Source organism: Mytilus edulis, chromosome 6 (genome assembly GCF_963676685.1).
Source record: "Mytilus edulis chromosome 6, xbMytEdul2.2, whole genome shotgun sequence".
NCBI classification, from domain to species: Eukaryota; Metazoa; Mollusca; class Bivalvia; order Mytilida; family Mytilidae; genus Mytilus; species Mytilus edulis.
This window is the reverse complement of record NC_092349.1, coordinates 84,201,875-84,216,552: the sequence shown is the minus strand read 5'-3', so window position 1 is coordinate 84,216,552 and position 14,678 is coordinate 84,201,875. Positions and strand designations below refer to the sequence as shown.

The window sequence follows — 14,678 nt, the reverse complement described above, 5'->3', positions numbered from 1 at the left end:
TTTCTCAATTGAATTGCTTCCTATTTTTCATGTCGGGGACTTTTATAGCCAATTATACGTTTAAGGGGTTTCTCATTGTTGAAGGCTGTATAGTTACTTATAAATCGTTACATACACTTCATTTGAATTTTAATAGACATTTGTCTCATTTGCTAGCATACTACATATCCTTATTCTTTCAAAATGATATGGAATATTACAGTTTGCATTCTTGCATATATGATATAATATGACTTATTCAAGTTTCATTTTTGAAAACAGACATATGACATATTACAGTTTACATTCTGACACCCATGAGACGAAGTGACAGATAATATGAAATATACTTTATCGGTTTTCTATATGATAGTTTTGTCATGAACTTCTCATGAATGTAAGAATGTTTAACCCGAAGTAAGATTATTTATTCAATATTAAAATATTTAATGTGAATCGCTTTTATTTTATGGTATCAATATGAAGAACATTATAACCGATATATATATGTATAAGGCTTTGGCTGAATTTCTGCTCTCATTTCCCATCATATCAGTTATCACATATTGACAGGTCTTTCCATATCAATATGTTGAATGGCATGTTATTTTATACGTTACCTTAGTTTATAAATATAAACTCATCATACATAACAGCCTAAAACTTGTGTACGACAGACTTCGCGCTATTCATCTACCAATAACTTATCAGTGATGCTTAAAACAAGAAAGAGAAAAACATCAAATAAATTCATAAATCGAAAACAAACTGACAACGACATGGCTAAAAATGAAAAGGACAAACATGCAAACAATAGTACACATGACACAACATAGAAAACTAAAGAATAAACAACACGACCCCCTTTGATAACCTATGTCAACAATGAAGTGCTGACTACTGAGTTTGTGATACCATCGTGGCATACCATGTTGTTAAAAACAAATCAACATCATGTCTTTGCTTTTTTTTCGCACATTGAATAATCCATCGGTCTATAAATACATTTTTGGAGTGCTTTTTGGTAGTTGATGTGGTTAGTTTTTGTCACTCTTGATATTCTCTTTAATATATCATTCACACTTATAAAACAATATCAGTGCCATATCATAACTGAATACGTTGACCTATTCCATGCCTTTAATACATTAATATGTTTGTTTGCCAAATTCAATCGTTCGTCGGTGAATTAGTTGTCATAACTTTGTATTATTTGATGACGAAATTGACTGCAGTTTAAAACATAAGTCATGTACGTAAAATCAATCGTAGGCAGAACAATACAAAAAGAAAAACAATTAAAATATTATGAACAAGTAAAAACAGGTGATATTTTGAGAACTGAAAACATACAAAATCACACGAGGAAATAGCACTAACAATTCTACACAATTGCTGAATTATGAAAAAGAAGAAATTCTTAGAAAATCTAGTATAATGTTTAGTCAAAGAACTATCTTAGTGACAACTGAGACTGTGTTATCATGATAGCATTCTCTGGTGACATCAATGATGTCCTTGTATTGTGACAATATAATAAAAGTGTCTTCACAAGTTCGAATAAACCGCATCTCAAGTTTCCGAATTACAATAAATATTTTGTCAGCTCTAAGATTTCGCATGCAGTCTACTCAGAGGTTTTATTCAGGAATTTGCATTATTCTAAAGGAACCGAAAACATCTAAAGCCTTTTATTGCAATTAAAACACCGACAAAATGTTCCCAATGCCTTTTTACAATCTCCCTATCTTGTGACAGATAAATATTGTCCTGATTCAGAAGCCTTTGTTCTATTGTACTATTTATTGTCTAACTGGTTTGCAAAATATTCAATACAACAGAGAGAGATTTACTGATTATCAACAGGTGGGCAGTCAGTCGACCATTGCCCATCATTTAGACTATACCTAATGTGATTCATCCAATATGACATACTTTTCTTTGAATTACAGCCCCCAGTTGACATAAAGTGATATAATACAAAATAAACAATGAAACTTTTGTAATTTGCATCCTGCGTTTTAATGAACAATTTATTTTCCCGTATTTCGTAAATATATTGTGTCTTGTTTCCGAATAGCTACATTTTAATCCAACAAGGAAGTGGGGTGATTTTTTTGCTTTGTAGTACCTTAGTTTTTGAGCTATTTGTAGATAAGTTAATAAGGATGATATCAAAACTGATCAATATTTTATTATAGAAAATAAGTTGAACTGCAAAACACCTACAAAAACGTTGTGCATAGCTATACTAGTGACAATGATAAATTGTTGTCATTAACATCAAATTCACTTTTGGATGGGAAAAAAATATAAAAACTATCGAAAACAATCATTGACCCGATTCCTGACTTAGGTAAGGCAATTGAACCCATGAAAGGGTTTAAAACAAATCTTCCAAAATATTAAGCATTTTTTATTTTCGAAAAACTCATCAAATCTGATCTGAAGACTTAGCTTCTGTAATATAGAATAGATAATTTTTTGTATTCATATTAAGAAAAAAAAAAAAAAAAAAAGAATACAATTTATTCCTACTCGTTGTTTGTCTCCTCATTATAGAACTAATCACTGTGACATACTCTAAAAGAAATTGGACAATGACTGAAATTGTATTAACTTTTTACTGAAAGACAAGATATTCTTAAAACTGATAGGTATTGGAATTTGTACTATTAAAAACTGCCCAAGTCAAAACTCAAGCAGTAAGTCTTTTTAAAATGTTCTGTTGTACAAGGTTGTTTGCTAGAAAGAAAATCCGAGTAGTGAAAAAGTAACACCAAACAACATAAAAAGAGACAAAATTAGAATATGTCACTAATTTCATTTCTACATTAACTGTGAATTAATACACATCCGTATTGGAGTAGCATACTTCCATTTTGTAGAAGGTCCATCAGATAGTTTGCATTTCTTTAATCATTTTGAGAGGGGTTTCCACCTGAGGTTCTATGGATCACCTATATAAACACCTTGAAATATTGGGATAATGGATAATTGTAAATTCCATCATGTAAGGGATATAAGCCGATAACAGTCCATTCTGTAAAATATTGGACAGGTCTGAGGCCGCAGGCCGAAGACCTGTTCAATATTTTACAGAATGGACTGTTAGAGGCTTATATCTTACTTAAAACATTGTTTAACACGTCGATAAAAGGTAAAATAAAAACTAAAAGCAAGCAAAGATTTTTTTTCATCAAGTATGAAAATTGTTTTGTAAATAAACTTTCTTTAAATTACATAAAAATATATCCTACATGTTGGCCCCTTTAAACAATAACTTAGCGTAAAACAAATAGACAAAAAGAAAGTACAGCTGAAGGTAAACAACATGTATTGCTACATGAAGAATAAGACACAGGGTATGCGTATCATGATTTTTGCGTGCGCAAGGACTACTCACATTTTCTGCTCATAGTTTTCGTGAATACCTTTACATACGGTTTGTGTTTCTAAATGGATAAAGTGATGAAAGTATATTAATTTAAATGCAAATACGAAGAAAAAGATGTCGTTGCATGTATTAGTGAATGTGTTGTTTCAAACTTTGGATTAAAATCAAATGTGTATTCAGAATCTATTCAGATACATTATTTCAGTGTGGATTACAAAGAGGATATAGTCAAAGCAGCTAATAATGGTAAGTTATATATATATTATATTTCATAATGTAGTGCTCTTCTATTAGTTTCTTGTTTCTTCTTGGGTTTTATTTTAACGAAGTGATTGAGAAAATAAAAATAATAGGATATGAAAACAGGTTCTTGTCGAACCATATCGAGTGCACCGCAGTCGATTTTATTACAGATATATAGTAAATATTAACAAATGATAAAATAGCAACATGCAATCAGTTATATTCTTTTGTCGGAATTTTCAAGAGACTGTACCCAAACGGTACCACCTTATACCCCCCCCCCCCCTTTTTCTTTTTTTTCTTTCTGCAAGATCGTGTCGCTCTTTTTTCATTTATTTGTTTATTGAGTCCCTTGTGGTTTATAAATGTTACCGAAATATATTATTATCTCGATTTTCTTTTGAACAAAAATCTCTCATAAAACGATCACTGCAAAAAAGTGCGAATCGGAAACACGATTGGTTTGTTTGACAGATAAAATGCGGTAATGTTTTCCTATAAAATTCTACTTCCCATATTCATCGTCGTTCATGAGCGAAGTGTAGCATTATATTCATATTTAAGCAATAATACCAGACTTACAAAAACAAGAACCTCTAAATCAATTTAGAAACTTGAAAATTATAAAAACTATTATAGTCCCCTAGTTCATGAAGGAAGTTCAAGATTCGCACTTTGTACACAGGAGATAAGGTTTATGTTGTTCATTGCCCTTGTTTTGTTGCATGATCAATCAAATTTAAGGAGGATAACTTCATTGCTTTTTTTCATTTTAATTCTAGTTGAAAATGATGTTAGGAAGAATAAGAGCAACATCAGAGGTCAATTTTGATAGTCTAAAGACGGATGAGGATAACTCTTTTGAAAAAAGAAATTCATAAAAGCCAAAAAACAAGACTTACAACGAGCATAATCAACTTATTGAATTAGTTTTAAAAGAGACAACCCCAAAACATGAGAAAATGGCTGTGATATAAGTATTGGATGTATTAAAAATCAATTTAAAAGTGATTTTTTCCTCAAGAAATCGTTTTGATGAGTGACAAGTTATTGTATTTAAAAGTGACTTCAATAAAAATGTTGTTTTTTAATTGTCATTTGTTTTTTGTTTGTATTTTTGTTTACATGATGAAACAATTGGGGTAATTAATATTTTTATTTATTTCAGTGATTTAACTATCATTTACCTGTAAGAATCAGTTATGCTACCTTTAGCTATCCAATATTTTAAAAAAAGAGGAGGGCTATTCTTAAAAATATTGGACAGCTAAAGGTGACATAATGGTTTCTTACAGGTAAATGGTAGTCCAATCACTATAATAAAAAACAGGTAAAACAATAGAATGACGTCACAACAATGTTTTAATTCAAAATGAACTTCAGCATTTATTTCAAGGTAATTGTGTAAGTCTTTAATATTAACCTCCTTATCAACATGAACAAAACACTTTTTAATAAATGGCTGCAAATTCGAACTTTATTTGGATTTTTTTAACTTCTTTAACTTTTTGTTCAAGCGTCACTGATGAATCTTCTGTAGACGAAACGCGCGTCGGGCACAAATCTAAAATGTCAAATCTATGATGAACTTACTTATGTATTCAAACTTTTATTAGATGGTATAAAGGACCACCATTATTTGAAGAGCATATGAAACTGGCTATTTGTAACTCCGTTGTTAACAATGCCAATCGAATTTCGGAAAAATACAATGTACCTTACATCCTTTTGGATATAATAATCCTCACTGGTTCAGAAGTTATGACCATGGATACATGATTTATATCCTGTTCATAGTATTATGTCTATTAAAATGTACATTACTTATAAAGATTTGTTACTGATAGTAACATTTTGTGCAATGTCCTGATTACTAAGTTGTCACTGAAATTATATCATGTATATCTTCTTGTTGTTATTGGTTTATGTAGGCGGCTTACTTTGATAGTAATTGCGCAAAAAACTAATATTAAATACTAGTAGATATGAGTGTATATACAATTCCTAATTATATAGTTTTAGTATTACATTTTGGCGAGAAATTTTATTAAACTGTAACGAAGAGGGTGACTTTCATTCGTTACTGTTATATAATCAGGTTTCGGAGTAGCTTATAATCTTCAATAGACCAGAGTGTTTAACTTTCTTTTTTTACTTATTAAAAACAATTGCGTGCCAACGTGGTCATGTACGTACATCTGTTTAAAAGATGATTAATTCACTGATGTACAATACCGGAAGACAAAAGTCTTTTGATTACGTTCAATGTACCGTCGCAAAATTTTAAGTCTGCAAAGGACTTAGCTTAGCTTGCGTATCGTTATTCTATGGATATTAAAAAGCTTTCAGATTCGGGTTAATGTTTTCTTTTATTGTGCTCGTCTTGTGAGTAATAATCGAACTTATGAGACTACCCTAAGAAACACATCATGAATATTTGTGTTACATAAACATTGATATTTCATATAAAGACAAACTGAGAACCTTCTTTATTTTCTGAGAAGTATAAAACTTCCTGTATATAGTAATGCAAGGGACTAAAAGTGTGGTTGTTTCAATGAAAGATCGATGACTCCATGCTTTTTGAACGTTTCAAACGTCAGTTTTCTTTACGCATCATTGTTCTTAGCAGACTAAACAATAATGTGTCTATAGTACACGGATGCCCCACTCGCACTATCATGTTCTATGTTCAGTGGACAGTGAAATTGGGATAAAAACTGTAGTTTGTTATTAAAATGAGAAAGGCATATCATAGGGAACATGTGTACTAAGTTTAGAGTTGTTCTGACTTCAACTTCATCAAAAACTACCTTGACCAAAAACTTTAACCTGAAACGAGACAGACGAACGAACGCACGGACAAACGAATGGACCAGAAAACATAATGCCCCTCTACTTTCGTAGGTAGGGCATAAAAGTTATTGCGATTATAACCCAGACGAATTTTAGTTGGATGATTGTCATCATAACTACATGTAGATTCAAGACAGATTTTCTGCATTCTTCGTGAGATCACCTTTTTCTACTTGCAGTCTACTGGTGGCTACATTTTTATATGCAACTTAACAAATTTGATGTAATGTTCTTTGTATACTTTACATTTGTAGTCTATTTTAGATGCTGTTAGTGCATTATATATGTTTCGAAAGAAATAAATATGTGCTTCTCATTTAGTGCCAGTTCGCTGTTTAATGCAATTTAAGACTTACTGCATTTTGTCTAAATATATTGCATATGCATTTAATTTGAATATGACCAATATTATTACCACACAATCATATAGCAAATTGGGACAAAGAACAGCTCTCAATTTATTATCATATATCTTGATGATAAACTCATCAAAGACGGAATTTGATGCGATTATCATACAAGTGAAAGGTTTAGCTAGATTCAAAACCAAGTTCAATCCACAATTTTCTACATAAGAAAATGCCTGTATCAAGTCAGTGGAAAATTGTTATCCATTCGTTTGATGTGTTTGAGCTTTTGATTTTGCCATTTGAATTGGGACTTTCTTTTTTTGAATTTTCCTCGGAGTTCAGTATTTTTGTAATTTTACTTTTTACAGATACCAGGATTGACATTTAGTACTTGCGCCAGACACGCGTTTCGTCTCCAAAAGACTCATCAGTGATATCGATGCTCGAATAAAAAAGTTAAAAAGACCAAAATAAAGTACGAAGTTGAAGATTATTGAGGACCAAAATTCCTAACAGTTTAGCAAAATCCAGCTTAGACAATCTATTCCCGAGGTAAAAAAGCCTTAGTATTTCAAAAACTAAAACATTTTTTTTTTCTTAACAGTTAATTTATAATTATTAATTAGATATTGATGAGATATTGTCTCTTATTCATACATTATTAATAAAGAGGAGTAACTATTGTCTCTTTGGTGTCACATTGGCAGTAATAGATTATGAATAAAACGTTATGAGGCACATACATGTTAGTTAAGGGCATACGATACAGTTTTGAACCTGTATTTACAAGTTGATAAAAATTTGCATATAGGCTATTTTTTACCTGATTAAATCAAAAATGTAATAAAAAATATACCTTCATGTACTACTTTTTGGGTAAAATGAGGGCGACATTTTGTATATTTGCTCAAAATTCAGATTTGTGTCCCTATTTTCTTTTTCGAAAGAAAGACATAACTTTTTTGTTTTAAAAGATAAACACAGATTGTTTTTTGTTAAATAATCGTTAATTTCTGTATTTTATAAGTATCATTAAAAATTATGCAATTTTCATTCCGAAATAACTCTATATATATCAAATGTTCATGAATAGAGGAAAAAACGTCATTTTTTGCTGCATGTTTATCAAAATTAAAAAAATTGCGCTATTTACAGTTTTATAAAATTTGGGTCACATAATCTCCTTGCAAAATGAAACAAATTGCTGTTTTCAAAAATAGGGGTCCATACACTCGTTTTCAAATTAAATCACTTTAAATGATAAAAATCAGTCGAAAAATGCATCTTTTCCCGATATGTCATAGTTTGACGTCGCGAAAATAACATTTTACGTTAGCAACGTCATTCCCTTCCCTGTAACTGTATCGTATGCCAGACTTCTCTTGTTATATTACCAAAGAGTAGAGGTCCAAAACTGTTGTTCTATAGTCAGTTTTTCATTTCGGTTTTAAAAAAAAACGTTTTAGTTTGTAACCCTAAAATTGTTTTCTCTCAATCGATTTAGGACTTTTGAACACCTGTATAAACTTTTACCTTTATTTAAACTTTTTGTTATTCAATTATGAATTTTCTTCTTACATCACATTTATAACATTACTATAAGGGTTGTGGAAATACAACACGAAAACTCGAAAACTCTATCAATGAAAAAAAATGTTGAGGTAAAACACAACCAGATAAAGATACAGGTGAATGGCCTCCGAATGACAAGTTTTCACAATACTATTGTACAATTTAAATGGACAATTTTTTGTGTCAATTCTTTAAACTGTTCACACAAAAAGGTATTACAATAGAACAAAGATTACTTGATAAGGACAGTAAGATTGATTTATATCGATATCGCTTAATAAAGAACTGTGTAATATGTCGTCAATGCAACGACACCAAGCATAAACCCCCCTATAAACACGGAAATAATCTTGTTTTACTTCGATACCGTTTATCTTTCAAGGTATCTAGTAACTCTACTGAAAAGACCCCATCATGATCATTGATGGATATATTATTTCATCCATTTTTATAACAATAATCATGGACACTTGATCAGTTATAAAGAGTTATCTTAAACTGACATAGTGAACATTCGCAATATATTGTAACGGAGGGGGTCGGTGACGACACCTCCCAGGACGTGTAGTGGCCAGTACTTCGCCCCTATTCGACCATTGGGATACCTGATATCAGATTATGGCTGAACAACAGACAATAAATCAAATGAAAACTATATTTTATTTACAAATGTACAGTAATTGCATGAATTTAAACAAAGTCGGATATAAACAGGAGTCAGAAAACTTTCTTAACTGAAGTTCAAAAATAAAGTAATTTCAAATGTAAAAATGAAAATGAAGTGTTCCCAGAGTTAGTCTTTTAAGTAAAATAAAGTAAATTTGCTTCACGTTGTGTTATAAAGTAATAAAATTGCACCAAAAAGGGGTGACTAACTCTGGCGAACTGCACCGAAAGTGGTGGCTAACTCTGAACTCGGGTGGGCTGATGAGTCCGGCGAGTATTTGGAGGCCTGTGCAAGGCCGACTCCGACTGAATATCAAATGATATCCTAAACTTTTCATTAAACAGGCTAACTTTAACATAAAAGGTACTGAAGAAAAGTTAAATAAATGAATATTCTTAAAAGTTATATACTAAATCAGTAAAATTAACAATCCTTACTTTTATCTTACTATATTTAAATCAAACTTAACTTAAAATAAGCATTTAAATACTAAATAATTAATCCATCCGAATTAAGGGGAATTAATCAGGCACATCAAAGCACATCTATTACAATATAAACATTTTAGAAGGAGTCACTTGAAACTAATTTTAAATTTGAATTTTTGTTTATTTAGAATATGAAAGAACATATTTTACGATGCGTCTGCTCTACTTACCTTGATTACCTGCATCAGCGAACTCACTTTCCAATATTTAAAAGTACTTTCATCCAGCTCAAAAGGAAGGGAGGATTTGATCCCAGGTCGTGAAAACTTATATTTTATATAATGATGTAAACCCGTTCCTCCTCCTCTAGCAGCAAATTATCATAGACTTCTATCAATAAATGGTCAACTCGAAGTCAGAACAATGTATGTTGTCATGGTGAAATGTCATATGAGAGCTAAATAGACAAACCCTGACAATAGGCGTCAAAAAAGATCAAAACAGGGTATATTCCTGCGACTTCAACATGTTATCACCGATTACCGGATATTAGGTATATATATATATATATATATATATATATATATATATATATATATATATATATATATATATATATATATATATATAAAACGTCTGTATAGTAGTCAACGATTTTCCCCACGAGGGCGCTGGATCGTTACGAGTAACGATACATGTACACAATAAATAAATTATATAAACGCCTAAAAAAGTGTACACAACAACTCCAAATACAAAAAAAGGTAACTATAAATGTAATTATTTATAAATATTTCGGATAACAGATATCCTTCGTCAGTCAGATTCTGATGTGAAATGAATCATCTTTGAGTCTCGTTAGATTAAACTTTTACTAAATCTTGAATTTTATACAATAAAAAAAGTCAAACCGAACATCAGTAAAGACGCTTGCACCATTCTAAAAAAAATGTTAACATGACATAGGTTATATGGTTTATTACAACAGAGAGCTCATATATATGCTTTAAATACAAATAATAATGTGCGATGTGAACTAGCACAATTCTAAAACTGTATCGGGAACGACAATTATGATGATATAACATGTTATATCATCATAATTGTCGTTCCCGATACAGAATTCTAAAACTGTATCGGGAACGACAATTATGATGATATAACATGTTATATCATCATAATTGTCGTTCCCGATACAGTTTTAGAATTGTGTGAACTAGCACAATTCTAAAACTGTATCGGGAACGACAATTATGATGATATAACATGTTATATCATCATAATTGTCGTTCCCGATACAGTTTTAGAATTGTGCTAGTTCACATCGCACATTATTATTTGTATTTAAAGCATATATATGAGCTCTCTGTTGTAATAAACCATATAACCTATGTCATGTTAACATTTTTTTTAGAATGGTGCAAGCGTCTTTACTGATGTTCGGTTTGACTTTTTTTATTGTATAAAATTCAAGATTTAGTAAAAGTTTAATCTAACGAGACTCAAAGATGATTCATTTCACATCAGAATCTGACTGACGAAGGATATCTGTTATCCGAAATATTTATAAATAATTACATTTATAGTTACCTTTTTTTGTATTTGGAGTTGTTGTGTACACTTTTTTAGGCGTTTATATATATATATATATAGAGAGAATAATACATGGCAAAATCCGTATCATATGTCGTATCATCCCGAGACATCAATATCAGTCCAAGGGCCTTTAGGCCCGAGGGATGATATTGGTCGAGGGTGATATGGCATGTGATACGGATTTTGCCATGTATTATACACTTTATCATATATTTCAACAGAAGAGCATAATATTATGTGAACTGTTTTCTGATCCATAGCACTGGGTTACCTTCAGTTCTACTTATGTCTTGTTTCAAAGGCCTTAAAAGAACTGCTCAATTACTTATCCGAAGCACCTGGGTTACCTTACAATTTGCGTGCTGTTGTTTTAAAAATATTTTGTTTATTATTGTATTAATTTGTGTTTTGTATTTTTCATAGTTGCATTTAGTGTGCCAAAAAATATGAAAACTTGACGTTCGTGACGTCACATACAATATGAAAACTCGACGTTCGTGACGTCACATACCAACAATGACGTCATTCAAAACATTTACCTATTTTGAGGACAATTTTTCTTAAGCAAAAAAAAAAACCAAAACTGACTTTATGTAAAAAAAAAAAAAAAAAAAAAAAAGTAGGGGTGTGATAAAGGGTAGGGGTGTGATAAAGGGTATGCGATAAAGGGTAGGGGTGTGATAAAGGGTATGCGATAAAGGGTAGGGGTGTGATAAAGGGTATGTGATAAAGGGTGCGCATCAAAGTTGCGCGATATGGATTAAACAGCAGGCTATTTATCACATATGCAAAACTACTGTATTTACTACTAAACATATGATAAATATATATATATATATATATATATATATATATATATATATATATATATATATATATATATATACAACTCGTCTAAACATCAACCCAACAATGTTAGATCTGTAAATTTGCTTTCGCAAATTTTTGGTTCTTCCCTCGCCTATATATATATACATATATCTAGCATACATCAGCATCATATCAAAGACATGCCCCTGCACGCTAAGCAAATATCAATTAATGAAACACAGTGGCAAACAGATCTTCAACTTCGTACTTTATTTGGGCCTTTTTAAAATTTGTTTATTCGAGCGTCACATATTATTCCATGGGATAATGCTGAAACTCGCGGATTATGCTGAATACCATGTGTATTTAAATTCAAATTGCAATTGAACTGTTTAGTATAGTACTTTAAATGTTGGTATTTAGTTAATAAAATGCTGTTTCGGCCACTTTGGTTATTTACATGACACGGTATATAATTTAAGAAAATGCGGCGATTTGCAAATGAGTGTTTTGCATATTTAAACTGTTAAAATTATTACTGTCCCTATAGATACAAGTGGAGTTATCTGGCACAATAAAGAAGCGAACCTTGAAAAATTAATCACATACTAAAATAGCAGACATTTCACTGTTCGCATTCGTTTACTTTTTCTACTATATACAGCAAGATAAAAATGTGCATCTGGTGAGAAAATAATGAATTACCTAAATGCAATATGCTATTTGTAATATGATTGACTTACTGTTTTGTATTTATTACATTTCATTAAACAGGAAAACAGAATGAAGAATTCTTATGTCCACCAAAAGACTGGATCACAAGGAAGTCTAACAACAGCGTTACTAGTATCAAATGTTTCTCTTATGAAGAACCTACTACAGACAGGAAAATGTGGGGATAGCGATAAGTGCATAGCTGGAGTCACTTTGTTGTGTGTGTCTATTTTATTACAAGTAGCAGCTGGAATTATGCTTGTTATATTGGCACCTAGAGAACAGAAAAGTTCAAATCTAAAAAAGAAAGATAGGCAATCTTGCGCCTTGGAAACCGAAGAAATAGTACAAGAAAAAGCTAATATTAGAAAAGCGAGAAAAATTCTAAATGACCGAATCAACACTACAGTACTGATACTGACATTCCTTATTGCAGTGATAAATATAGTAATAAACGGAATTGGAATTTAGATTCATGTTGAAGTATACTTTAAAATTACTGTTGAACATATTTCGTTAATTTCCGAGTACTTACTGTAGCTTTTGATAGTAAAGTTATTTGTAAATGTTTTTCATGTGTAGTATATCCATACAATAATTCCGTTAAAAACGTTCATTAATTCAGATGCAATCACTATACATACAAATGTTGACCATATTGAAATGCTATATTGTAAATCGTTTACTACAATTACAAAAGAGCTATAAGCATACTATATCTTTAGAATTTGAAAAGACCAAATTTACTATTTATGTATCAACTGACACGAAACTGGAAGGTAGTTTGTTACTCTCATAACACTATATCCTAATACTATCTGGGTACGGAATAAGTGCAGTGACTAAATACTGACAGTTTGCTCATCTTTTATTCCATTTTTATTGTATATTATGTGAAGATTCACATGGTGAAAAATTAAAATAATCTTGAAGTAAATATCCTTATTATATTGTATTGATAAAAGTTTTGTTCTACGTGCATTTCAATTCAATATTGTGTCTATGGTCGACACAAGAAGTTTGAACGAATATTTCATGTAATGACATATTTGAAATTTGTACTCAAAATAAACATGTATATAAGATAATTTATTGTAACCACTACTTCCAGGAAAACTTAACCTTAACCAAAAACTGTTACCTGCAAATGTACAAATTCACACAAGAAATGACTATGTTTTAATGAATCTTGAAATATCGCTACATAATTTCAAATAATTTCATCATACTGTACATGTGTATTTAGTTTCAAATTGATGTGACCATTACTTCAGGGTTAACTGCCTGAATAAAAAAAATACACACTGATATGTAACGGACAAAGGAAAAGACATGTTCACAGACCAGAAATCATACTGCCTCTTTAAGAGCTTCATACAAAGGACATAAAACTGACATATCACAGAAGAAGGACATGAGATGCAATTGATGCAATAGCTCACACTGGTCATCTGAGTTGTGCACTACAAGTAAAATAGTCAAAATTATAGAATATACCGGGGTAATTTGTAAGCACGTCTGCTTTTGTCCAGGCAGATTTTAGGCATTTAATTGTGCAATATAATAATTAGCATATCATTAGGTATAATTTTGTACTTTTAGCCTTCTTTTGGGCTTTAATTATGTTACTAATTTATGCTAGATCTTTTGTTTAAATCTTTTTCAAGGTGTATTTTCTTATTGGAAACATTTGTAAAATTGGACAAATAAATTGGGAATGTGACCATCAAACACAGATGATGTGCCCCTGTTTGCAGATAACGTTATAAACAGACATACCATAAAAACAATAAAAGTGACATACTTCATCTGAGTTTTGTGTACAAGTTTCGTAACATTCATTGGGGTCTTCCCGATTGTCCCACTTTTTGAAATTTCAGGTAAAATAGTAATGAAGTTTTGTGGGACAATTGGGAATTGTTTTGATAGTGAATAATTTGTGTTTATAGTGTGTAGCAGTTAATAAAAGGTTACTTATCAATGTAACTAATAAAATGTTAAACAAACATGAAAATGGTTTTTTTTTACATATTTTATTTTGTACATTTTTTACTGTAAATCGTTTT

The 14,678-nt window shown here is 30.8% G+C and overlaps 1 long non-coding RNA gene across 1 annotated transcript; it reads left to right on the top strand.

The window, feature by feature from the left end:
• The first annotated feature begins 3,000 nt into the window (after positions 1-3,000).
• On the top strand, positions 3,001-4,716 carry LOC139528699 (uncharacterized). Its single transcript, XR_011665664.1, has 2 exons — positions 3,001-3,622; positions 4,402-4,716. It is a non-coding gene; the product is annotated as an uncharacterized lncRNA (long non-coding RNA).
• The last annotated feature ends 9,962 nt before the right edge of the window (positions 4,717-14,678 follow it).